Source organism: Fukomys damarensis, unplaced genomic scaffold (assembly GCF_012274545.1).
Source record: "Fukomys damarensis isolate Sample0158 unplaced genomic scaffold, DMR_v1.0_HiC HiC_scaffold_20, whole genome shotgun sequence".
NCBI classification, from domain to species: domain Eukaryota; kingdom Metazoa; phylum Chordata; class Mammalia; order Rodentia; family Bathyergidae; genus Fukomys; species Fukomys damarensis.
In genome coordinates, this window is record NW_022900932.1 from 21073738 (window position 1) to 21086306 (window position 12569).

General features: G+C 43.6%; 1 long non-coding RNA gene across 1 annotated transcript; it reads right to left on the reverse strand.

Moving 5' to 3' along the window:
* Positions 1-2189: 2189 nt before the first annotated feature.
* Positions 2190-12563, reverse strand: LOC109117485. The gene is made up of 3 exons (XR_002024795.1): positions 12025-12563; positions 11366-11509; positions 2190-2428 (listed from the first exon to the last, which is right to left on the reverse strand). It is a non-coding gene; the product is annotated as an uncharacterized LOC109117485 (long non-coding RNA).
* Positions 12564-12569: the final 6 nt, after the last annotated feature.

The window sequence follows — 12569 nt, forward strand, 5'->3', positions numbered from 1 at the left end:
GACAATCATGCTTTTCAGTGGTTCGGTAAAGGCAAACTCATCAGTCAAATGAAGTGTCAGAGAAGACCCTGGACTCTTGTCAAAGCAAGGATGAAAGTGACAGATGCTTCTGGTTCTCTTGCTGGACAGTGGAGATCCATTTGGCTTTGTAGACCAGACCTCATTCTGGGGATTGCAAAAAGTCACAAGGACCAGATTCCTAACTTGGACCCAAGCCTCCAGGGTCCTCCAGGTCACTGGTAACTCCCACGTAGCTTGGCTTAACCTCTTCACTCATGAACTGGCTGGTCAGGAAGAAGTTTGGGGACCAGTGTCCTTAAGTTTTCATTGTTATTAACTATTTCGTAGCCCAAGATCTAATTAGTTTCTGGAGAAACATGCTTCTATGTCATTTTGTGGTTCCTCATCAGTCCAACCATGTGTACGGTCATTCACATGTTCCATGAACCCTTTTCCTCCTCCTGCAGCCCCTGTCCAAGCCCAGCCCATCCTCCTCAGGCTCCCTGTAATGGGTCACTACCTGAATTCTTCTCCAAAACAAGAAAGTAAAGTTGCCCCTGGACAAGTTCCACTCCAAAGACTATGCTAACAAAGGACCCATCTCTGAGAAAGCAAGATGCAATGGAGAACAAAATAAGGACATAAATTCTCTTTCAGGTTGGCACTTGCATGCTGTCTCAACATCTCTTGTGCTACAAGGAAGGGAGGAGACGATTAGCTCACATCCGAGAGAGCCTGGCTGAAGTCTGGGAACATAGCCCTGCTCTCAGCCGGTCCATCTCTCACCCCCAGCACCCCCAAGGCTTCTGGGGACTCCACCATCTGGAAATGACACCAGCCCTTAAGTGCTGATATGGCACCAACCAAAACAAAACATAAAAGAAAAAAAAACTTACTATGCAATGGACTCTGACATTCCTGGCATAAAGATGGTCTTTGAGAGTCACAGAAGAAACTCACTCCCGTCCAAGGCTGTGATCTCAGCTTCCCAACACGCTTGATAATGCCAGACAGAAACATGGCCAGGCTCCCAAGCTGGCCACTCGCCAAGCACCAGAGAGCGAGCTCATCTGCCCTCCACCTCATAATAACCCGAGCTAAGTCTCTGCTTCATTTTTACCAAAAAACACAAAACGAACAAAAAAACAAGTAGACTCCATCCTACCGTCACAGTCCATTGAAGTCAACCCCCCTCACACAAGAAGCAAAAGACTTCCTAATCTCAAGGCAAAAAATGCCAGCTATGCACTTCCCACAGGCTCCAGGCCGAGGCCGAGGGCGCCGGGCTGTCACACGAAGTCTCAGCTGACCTGCAATTCAATTCTCTTTTGTGCAGAGCCCCAGACACTGTCTGCCAGTTCAGATCTGAGCTTCCATCCCAGGCTCTGCATTCCTGGACCTCAGAAGCAGGCTCACGAAGCGAGGCAGACTGGAATCTGGGCCAGACACTGACCGTGCAGCTGTACCCTCCTGGAGCAATGGGTGGGTTTCTGTTGTGACCCAGCAAGTGTTGCGCTCTGTGTGCCAGGCCCTGCAGGAGAAGGGCATGGTGGGTTGGGGGCAGAGCTACAAAGCCTTCCAAAAGCTTCAATGGGCCAAATACAGATTAAACATGCACATACCGTAGCAAAGCAGGCCAGGCAGCCGCGGTATGAGCAGTAAATACTTTATAGCAATTCAGGTGATGGAGCTGAGGCGGCTGTAAGGAGGTAGATCTGGCCTGGGACACTGACTGACCCGTGCATTTCCCCGGAACTCTCAGTCTTGGGTCCTCTGCCTCCTCATCCTTAAAGCCACCCTCAGGGTTTCGTACCCAGCTCTGTCCCTTTTCTCTCTGCCATTTACTATAAAATAGTTTTCATAGTACTGGGGTACCTTGTAAGTAGTATTTTATTTCAGCATATACAGAGCTATAAAACTGCAAAAGATAATATGAAATATAATGGTTGCCCACAAACTGTGTGTGTGTGTGTGTGTGTGTGTGTGTGATGGCGGGAAAAGAGCTCAGGACCTTGTACTTGCAAGGCAGGCGCGGTACCACTGAGCTAAATCCCCACCCTCCTGCCCACAATCTTTTAATAAGATAAAAAGCTTAATGATAAAGTTTACTATTAGGCAAAAAAAGAGCAATGCGTAGAGTAAAACTTCATTTTTATTATTACCACTGGCAATGAAAACAGTATGTCCCTGAGTATTAATTGCATCGTATAAAATGACTTTCTAGGTGAAAATGGTGCAGGTTAGAGAGGAATGATTTACATTCTGCTTCTTGGCTGGGGGTATATGTCCACGGTCAGGTGCTTGCTTAGCAAGTGCAAGGTCCAGGGTTCAATCCTCAGTACCACAGATAAATAAATGCTCCTTCTGCAGGAAGATCTCAGACGCCAGGACAGGTGGCAGATCAGGAGTGAGCTCTGTTGGGGAAGAGCTAAGAAAGCAGGGGATGCTTACTCTCAGGCACTCCCTCCCCACCCTGGGGTGATGGGTCACAGTCCCATGCTGCCTCCCAGCACTGCTTCCTCCTAAGAAAGTAAAAGCCAGCTGGGCATGGTGGCGCACACTTGTAATCCCAGTACTCGGGAGGCTGAGGCAGGAGGATCACTGTGAGTTCAAAACCAGCTTGGGCTACATAGTGAGTTCCAGGTCAGTCTCAACTACATACTACATAATGAAACCCTGTCTCATAAAACCAAAACCAAAACCGAAAAAAAAAAAAAAAGAAAGAAAGAAAGAAAGAAAGAAAGTAAAAGCCATCAGGCAGGATGGCACACACCTATAATCCCAGCACTCGGGAGGCTGAGGCAGGAGGATCACTGTGAGTTTGAGACCAACCAGGGCTACATAATGGGTTCCAGGGCAGTCTCAACTACATAGTGAGACCCTGTCTCAAAAAAAAGAAAAGAAAAAGAAAAAGTAAAGGCCAGTCCTAAAAGCTCTGCCCAAGAGCGGCTCGAGGCCAACAGGAAAGTTACTAGAGAACCTAGGGCACCCAGGACTTTCCACCCTAGAGTCTGCCTCTCACTGAACTCTTCAGAAAGGATGAAGACCAGTATGGCCCTGACCCAGGATATATTCCAAGATAGAGGAGTGGGAGACCCTTTCATGCCTAGTTGCTCACAGGGCAAACTCAGATTTCCCTTGCCTTAAGACAGTGCCACATGGAATAGCAGCCTCCATGTTAAAATATGACTTCTCCCAACAAAGGACACACTTTTTCTTCCCATCATGCCTCTTCTCCCACCAAAACAGTAACTTGATACTTGCTACCTCCTAGCAGCTAGTGATGTCACAAGCCCCTCCTCGTGATGCCACAAGCTCCCCAAATCCCTAGCCAACTACATCATGAAACCCCACCCTGCTGCTATAAAAGAAGCTCCCCGTTTTGCCATGTTTCCTTTCCCTCCTCTGTTCAGAGACAACCTGGCAGATCCTCCCCATAATAAAGGCTTGTTATGGCCCAGGCCTGGTCCTGGTTTTGGGGTGTTTTTACCTAACATATCTGGTGCGGAAACCCGGGAGGAAGGTGGTCCATTAAGTGACAATCCCCTGGAGCTGATTGGCCTTTTGGCCACCTCCTTCGGGCCACATCTGCTGAGCCAAGACCTCCTTGGGGTTTTCTACTTTTGTCATTGGTGACGACTCACATCCACACCGGTCACTGATTTCAGGGTGAGTAGGTATTTAGCTTCCCTCTGCTCGGGTCCTCTGTCTCATTCTCTTTTTCTCCCTCTGGGGACTACTCAGAAATCCAATGATTAGAGAGACCCGCTTGAGCCACTGGGTCCAGGACAATGCCCCTGGGGGTTGTCCATGGGGCTGACTCCTCTTGTTTTCCCCTTCCGGGGACTGGCTCCGGAAGTATCAAAAGAGACAAAGACATTCCTCTCTGTTGTCCTCCTCCTAGGAAACTAACTCCCCCTTACCCTCCCTAACGGGCATCCAACAATCTAAACCCCTTCCCTCAATGCTCTTGGCTGCCTCCTGGCACAATGTCATCCCTTTGCACTGTTGGGACCCAACTGTAGGCAAAAATGACTCATTTTTTATTGCAACTAAGTACCTCAGTACAAATTAGATAATAAATCTCAATGGCCTGAAAATGGCACTTGCAATTTTAACATACTGAGCAATTTATGCAATTTTTGTCAATGCAATGACAAGTGGTCAGAAATCCCCTACTTACAGCCTTCTTTCTCGCCCCTTCCTCTGTCAAATCTGTTGGTCCTCTCAGATACTTCTAGCCCTAACTCTGTTGCCCACCCTCCTGCTCCACCCCCATCCTCCTTGCCCAAGCAACTCCCTCCTCCACCTGACCTCCGCCCAGGCTCCGAAGTAACTACTTTTGATCCAGCGATCACTTTGTAAAAGGTTGTTCTGACTGTGAGGCCCCTCTTGGTAGAACACCATTTTACTCTAGTCTTGTATATGTTACTGTCTGGATTTATTTGCTTAAAATTACTATAACATAGGTGTGTGAGCTTCCTTTAGCTTTGGCATTCAAGTTTGCTTATTTGTACAAAAAATTAATTTACCTTTAATGGGTTGTTGTCTTCCTTCTGTATCTGCAAGCCAACTGGGAGTTAATTTGTTTCTAAAACAGTATAAGATTTTTTGTTGTTGTTGTTTCACTTACAAAGTAAATGGGTCTCTGTATCTCAAGGTTACCATTTTTCTATATTTAAGGCAGAGGTAAAACTCCGGGGCTACAGGACATAATAGGCTCTTCTTGTATCTCAGATGTCACTGGACACCATAAATAATCTCTGTTCTTGACCCTACACCCACCTCGAGGCAGGAACTTTGTTATCATTCCCCCCTCTGGCTAATTGACAAATGTGCCTTCACCTCCAGTTTAAAGTAATGTTTAATTAGTATGCTTGAAACATTTCTTCCACATTACAAATTCTTACATTGTAATTATAGGGTTAACTTGCTCTTTCTGTACTTTCTTGAACACTGAGGAAATATAAAAAGGGAGACTTTAAAATTTTAACAACTGAAGCCAAGTTTGTTATGAAAGGTTTATAGTAAATGAGATGGAAAAATATATATTTTTTAAAAGGCTACAAATAAAGGGGATATACTTTTGATATAAAAAGATTTTGTATGCTTGTCTTGCTAGAAGACTAGAGATACACAAGACCAGAAGGCCTAGGTATGTTGAGAAGATATGCAGAAGTGATTTGTCAAAGAATATATATGTTTGCTTGTTGGTTTCAAGCTTGTTATAAAAGGTTTACATTTACAGTCCTGATTCTAATTCTACAAGAGATCGCTGTTAAATAACCTGCAAAAGTTTTGACTAGTTTTTACAGATGTTATAAATCAATTGGCCAAATATATTTTGAGTGCACTCTAGTTTCATAAATTATCTTATATGTTTGTCTGTGTCTGTCCAATTGTTTGAAAGCATTTGTCCAATTATATTTTTTGATCAAAATGACATCAAAGATACAAATAAATTGTTAATTTCTACAACCTGGTTTTACAGGTTAAATAAAAAATTGTTAAGATAATTAAATATAAGCCAGGTATGGTGGCACATGCCTGTAATCCCAGAACTTGGGAGGCTGAGGCAGGAGGATCACTGTGAGTTCGAGACCAGCCTGGGCTACATAGTGAGTTCCAGGTCAGTCTCAACTACACAGTGAGACCCTGTATCAAAAAACCAAAAAAAAGACAGTTAAATATAAACTTTAAGGTTTGGATAGACTCTTGTTGGTGAATAAAAAAACAGCTGCTCAGAAAAATTCATTCTGGTCTTTGTTCACTAATGGGAGCCCCAATAATTTTTATAGCCTTATGGGAAAATATGCCCCCAATAAACATTGGTAAATCTGTTGTTATAAAATGTTTACACTGGTTATCATCAAAGGGTTGAGTTCTAAATATGTTACTGTGATATGTTTATAATAGTCCTCTTCAAAATTAATATTTTCTGTGGAAAAACAAGGAGTTATTAAAAAGGATATTTTTGGTACTAGACTACAATATAGGTCATAATGTTTCATATAATTATAATAGTTATTACTACTACTTCTCTGGTGTACAAAATATATTCATGTTTTCTGACTCTACAGGTTTTCCAACATATTATTTATAGCAATAACCTTTATTATTTTTTTTGTTTTGTTTTGTTTTGTGAGACAGGGTCTCACTATGTAGTTGAGACTTACTTGGAACTCAGTATGCAGCCCAGGTTGGTCTCGAAGTCACAGTGATCCTCCTGCCTCAGCCTCCTTAGTGCTGGGATTGCAGGCGTGCGCCACCACGCTTGACTGGCAATAACCTTTTGATTCAGGTATTTGCCCTCCTCTTGTGCTCCACTTACTCATGATTACAGGTACATTTGTGGGCCCATACATTTTTCTTACATGGCACCTTATCAAAAGATAACTTAAGAGTTTCCTGGTTTTTTATGTGTTTTTAGAGGAGAGTAAATACATTTAAAAATGGCTATTTTATATTAAGATACGTATCTAAGTTTGTTACAAAGATAATGTCATCATGATTGCCATGCTAAAATATTATGTGTGGCTCCTGATTCAAAGTTTTTTCAACTACTAGAAGAACCATGATTGATAAACATAGCAGTCCTGTAACTATTTTTAGATTCCAGAGTGCTTGCTGTCCAGATAAAGTTATAATAGTTAAGCTCCTACTGTACTACTGATGTCACTGATCTTCTCTTCTGGGTGTTCAACCATCAAAGTGCAGAGACCAACACTAAAAGGTAACTCGGCTAAGGAATTCACCAGTATTTTGGCCCTGCCCCTCCAAGTTTATCAAAGATCCAAGATATGAAGGAACTTTTTCTACAATGCCTTACATCTTTGGTAAGTCACACAGCCTCCCTGGTCACACAGCCTCCTGAGCAGGGAATTGCTGGACTCCAGAGGACAAATTTAACATGTGCCAAAAGAGGGTCACCAAGAAAAAAATCTCCCACACTTTCACTGAAAGCAACTTGGTCCAGCAAGGCCCATAATCCATCCTAATGGCTGACACTGACAGGAGCTGACACTCAGAGGCTGTATGCATGGTTCCAAAATAATGCCTAAAGAGACTTAACTGATCTTGACAGGTTTCACTTTATTTGATCTTAAACGCCCAGCAGAAAAGAATAACCAAAAGAGACAATGAACAGGCACTATCAATACACTTTTGAGGCCCACCACCCCACCTCCTTACAAAGGAATAGATCTCTAAGTGGAAAACCAGATAACCAATCCCAACAAAGATCACAATGTCTACTCAATACCACTCTCCACTACCCCCCAGCCAATATTTCTGACTGCTGGATGTATCTGTGTACCCCTGCTTGTTCACCCCAATCCCTGTCCCCCTAGATTTTAATGTTAGAACCTGATGAAAACAACCTCTCCAGAGTTTTGGAACCCTTTGTTATGAGCCTCCCACTCCCCACACAACTAAGAACGTGACATGTACGGGAAATGATAACAACCTTACTCATTTACTTGGTCCCGCTTTGTCTGCAGAACATCCGATCTGCCTATCCAACAGCCTGTACTTCATATGTAACCAAGAGGCATTCCGATGTCTCAGTCAGTTTTCTGTTGTATATCCTTCCTTAGCCCTCCCGTGACCAATTATACAGAAGCCCAGATGTCTAAACAAGTTCTCCCACAGAACACAATCAGAAAAAGGGCAGCTCCCCTTCTAGTCCCTTTCTTAATGGGAGGGGGGATCCTCACTGGGATGGCAACGGCATAGCAGGCATTTCTACATCCACACAATTCTATCAGGCCCTGTCCATAGAGATTTCAGAAGACATGGATAAAACAAGCCAGTCCTTAATATAGTGCAAGATCAAATAAATTCTCTAGCAGCAATCGTGATACAAAATAGAAGGGCCCTTGACATGCTGAGAGCCGCCCAAAGGGGAATGTGCCAGGTGCTAGGCAAAGAATGCTGTTATTCTGCTAACCAGTCAGGGATTGTTAAAGCAAAGGTTAAAAAATTACAGCAGTGCATTGAAGAATGAAAGAGACCATGGGATTCTTGGGGAATAGACCAGAGTATGTGTCTTTTAATCATGATAGGTCCCTGTCTGTTTTGGTGTTTTCAAAATTTCTTGCAGGAACACATGAGGGCATTTACCAACCAGATAGTCACAGAACTCGTCATGGTGGAAGAAGCCCCCATCTACTGCTGCCCCCCCAAAACCTAGGTTTAGCCCCAGCCTTCACCCCATTGTCAGCTTGAAGCAGCTCCAGTAGAAGATGTCTTTTAATCATGATAGGTCCCTGTCTGTTTTGGTGTTTTCAAAATTTCTTGCAGGAACACATGAGGGCATTTACCAACCAGATAGTCACAGAACTCGTCATGGTGGAAGAAGCCCCCATCTACTGCTGCCCCCCCAAAACCTAGGTTTAGCCCCAGCCTTCACCCCATTGTCAGCTTGAAGCAGCTCCAGTAGAAGAGACCTTCACTGAATAACTATAAAACAAGAGCCTGGAATGTCAGATTTCCCTCACCTTAAGATGGCCGCTACATAAAAAGAATAGCCTTCCCTTCCCATAACACCCTGCTTCTCACCTAAAAATATGGCTTCTCCCACTAAAGGACAGCCTTTTTCCCCTCATGCCACTCTTCCCACCAAGAGGGTAACCTGATACTCGCTACCTCCTAGCAGCTAGTGATGTCACAGCCTCTCCTAGTGATGTCACAAGTTCCCCAAATCCCTAGCCACTACATCACTCAACCCCACCCTGCTCCCTGTTTGGCCATGTTGCTTTTCTCTCCTTTGTTCAGAGACAGCCCAGCAGATCCTACCCAGAATAAAGGCTTGTTATGGTCCTGGTCTGGTCCTGGTTTTTGGCTCTTTTTACCTAACACTCACCAGATAGGTGAAGAAGAAAACTACCTGAAAAGAATGTCAATGGAAACATATACTACAAGAAACAGAAAATTTAGGTCAGGCAGACCAAGAATGTAAAATAGGGAGGATATATATTTATGAAATAAGGAAGAAAATAAGTACATAAAATAAGGTGAAGTAAGAAAGAACTAGAAATATTACGCGTGTAATATACCATAAAGATAGCTGAAAAGTAATAGAAACTTAGGGAAAGGTTTTAGTGGGCTTTTAAAAGGTAAAATTTAGGCCAGGGATTTAACAATTTAACTCAGTGGTTCTGCAGCCTGCTTCATAAGCACAAGGTCCTTATTAAGCACAAAAACAAACAAATAAAAGAATTTTTTTTTTTTTTTTTTTTTTTTTTGGTTTTTGAGACAGGGTCTCACTATGTAGTTGAGACTGACCTGGAACTCACTATGTAACCCAGGCTGGTCTCAAGCTCAAAGCAATCCTCCTGCCTCAGCCTCCTGAGTGCTGGGATTACAAGTGCGAGCCACCATGCCAAGCAAAAGATAGAATTTTTTTTAAAGCCACAAAAGAAAAAAATAATAAATGAGACATCATCAAAATTAAAAACTTTTTTCTCACTACTGGGGATCGAACCCAGGGCCTTTGCAGTGAACTACATCCCCAGCCTCCCCACCTTTATTTTGAGACAGAATCTTGCTAACTTGCTAAATTGCCCGGGCTGGGCTCCCAGTTCCAACCCTCTTGCCTCAGACTTCCAGAGTGCTACGATTACAGGCTTGTGCCCAGCTCTTGAAGACCTTTCAAAGACCTCCAAGTCTTATGTGCTGAGGCTGTCATTACTTCTCTAATTTCACCTTCTGTCTCCCCTTACTCTGTGCTGGCTGCACTGGGCTCTTTGCTGTTGCTAAAACACCACTCAAGCTCCCAGTCAGCCTCTGCCTGGGAGGCTCTGCCTCAGACGTCCACGTAGCTTGCACCCTCAGCTCCTTCAGGTCTCTACTCGATGTCCCCTGTTAAACGGGCCTCGCTGGTCGCCCCATGTAACATCCAACCACCTTCCCAACACCTCTGGGAAACAGAAGTCCAGAAGACAGGAAATTAAAACAGATTAAAAATGTTTGAATAAAAAACAGATACATTCTCTACAATTAGTAAAAATGGAGTGCCTGGATTGAAAAGTCAAAGGGTACTAACAAGAGATAAAGGGAAAATCCATTCTAGATAATAGAATATCATAAAACAAAAGGAAAATTCTCAATGTTTCTGTAGAGACAAGAGACAAGGTAGTGTTAGCGATGCCTGTAACTTTGTCTCCAGCAAAAACCACGGGTATTTCATTGCACTTGCTGCAAATATCTCAAGATACCATTTTCATTCATCAGGACTTCAACATTACCAATGTGAATAAGTTCTGATGGATCTTATTATATACCATGTTAATAAACTACTGGGCTGAGGGTGTAGCTCAGTGGTGGAGCCCTTGCCTAGCATATGTGAGGTGTTTGGGTTTGATCCCTGGCACTGCAAAAAAAAAAAAAAATCGTATGTATTATTATGTCACTACTTTCTTAATAACTATCATTCAATACCGTTGGTTTGCTCTGTAATTCTAAAAATATTATTCTAAGCCAGGTATGGTGGTACACACAGATACTCAGGAGGCTTAGGCAGGAGGATTCCAAGTTTGAGGCAAGTCTGAGCAACTTAGTGATATCCTATCTTGAAATGAAAAGGGCTGAAGGCTACAGCTCAATGGTAGAGTGCTTGCCTGGCTTGCATGAGGCTGTAGGTTTAGTCCTTGGTATCACAAAGCAAAAACATTACTCTGGAAAAGAAAATTAAGTTTCACACATTTGCCAGAAGGGGTCACATGTACATACACACACAAGCACACTTGCGTGTGTGCATTGAGAGTTCCTAATCTAAAGGATAGAGACCATGGTCAGGAACTGTCTTCACCTTGTTCCTGTTTACCACATTGTATCACAGATACTTATGTTTTCCCTTCCTCTGCAGCCCAGCATGAAGTCATGCTTCTTTGGGTCCACAGTGCCTGGAAGAGGGGCTGGCAGACATGGAACCATTGTTATAAGGCCTGAGGTGAGGCAGAAGAATGGAGAGATTCAAAGGAAAGCCATTCGATTCCCTGCGCTTGGTTTACACATTCACTCATTCGATTCATTTGTTCAAAGAGCTGCCCCATAGCTACTTAATGCCAGCCTTGGTGGGAGGCTCTGAGGACAACAGAGAGAATAAGGCTCAAGTTCTTATTCTGATGGAACTCCTGATCTTGCTAACGGGAAAAAGACAAAACAAGAGTTCTAAAAAAAATGGAATAAGAGCAGATGTTCTGGAGAGGCAGAGTCCCGGGGAAAACTTAACCCTCAAATCTATAGCTAGCAGCAATTTCGGTACCAAACTTTACTAGGATAAAGTAGCTACAGGGTTATACGATGTCGAAAAAGATGCTCTTTTTAAGAGGAAATGTCTGCGAGGTACACGTGCTGGTCTTACCTGGTCTGGGCCCTCCATTGCCAGGGGTAATTCCAGAGTTGGCTCGTCTGCCCCCCTGGAGTCCCAGCTCTGGTTCAAGGATTCTGTGATGCCATCAATTAGTCAGAATGTGCAAGGTTGCCTAGATACCTCAGGCTCTTCTTTCTAAAAGACCAGGAATAGGAGAGAATAGGCCAGGTGACTTCCTCCATCCTCCCCTATAGCTGAGACCAGGCCACTGGGGCCTGCAACCTGCCTCTGCCCAGGAAGGACGGTGAAGAGGGGCAGAAGGACAGGAGCTGAGGGTGCTGAAAAGAAGCAAGAGAACTAGGGAAAGGTACGGGGGCCAGCCAGGCTTCCTGTGGAGGAAGACAAAATCTGATAAAGTAGATAGATCACTTCCCCAAAGAGGCATGGTCATCAAAAGACAAATTTAATAAATATATACATTTCTCCAGAGAGGTATAACCTGAAAATGTTTAAAAGTTGCCATCAGGATACGAAGCACATGCAAGGCTCTAGGTTCAATTCCAGCAATAAATAAATAAACAAAAAGCAAAGTTAATTTTGGTAACCAGGACCCACTCACAGTAGTATCATCGAACACACTTATCCAGTATACAAGAAAGCATTTCCTGAGGATCTTTCAGCTCCCTCAACGCTCCCCAGCCTCAGCTGACCTGGCTCACACAGCTCCGGACTTGGTCTCCTTCGTTCTGTCTGAACATCCTGCAGGCGGTGACACGCAGCACAGGAGCCTCCCGGAGAAGCAGCCAAAAACACTGTGACGTTGAGGCAGTGTAAAGTACATAACTGAGTACATAAAATCAGCCTGGGCTGGCTGAGCATTATTCTTCTCATTCTGTTTCCTAGGACAATGGTCTCCAATTTTTCCATGGAAATTTTCTTTAAAAGCTTTATTTTCCCATCATGCCTCTCTCTGGCAAGTGTTTAATAAGCCCGGGACAGTGCTGGGTTCACTCAGGCAAAAAAAAAATAACCCCGAAAAACAAAACTGTGCCTGACAAAGAATTTACAGACTACAAGAAACTCATGTGGATAACTAACCAACATGTAGAAAGTGAAAGGTAATTCAGAGAGTGTGTGGGATGGACCTGGATCAGGGAGAAAGAGGACCGAACAGACTTCCAGCCATTCAAAATGAGTGGTAGAATCAGAAGTAGTTATTCAAACAAAAAATTCAGATAAACTTTTTTTTTTTGGT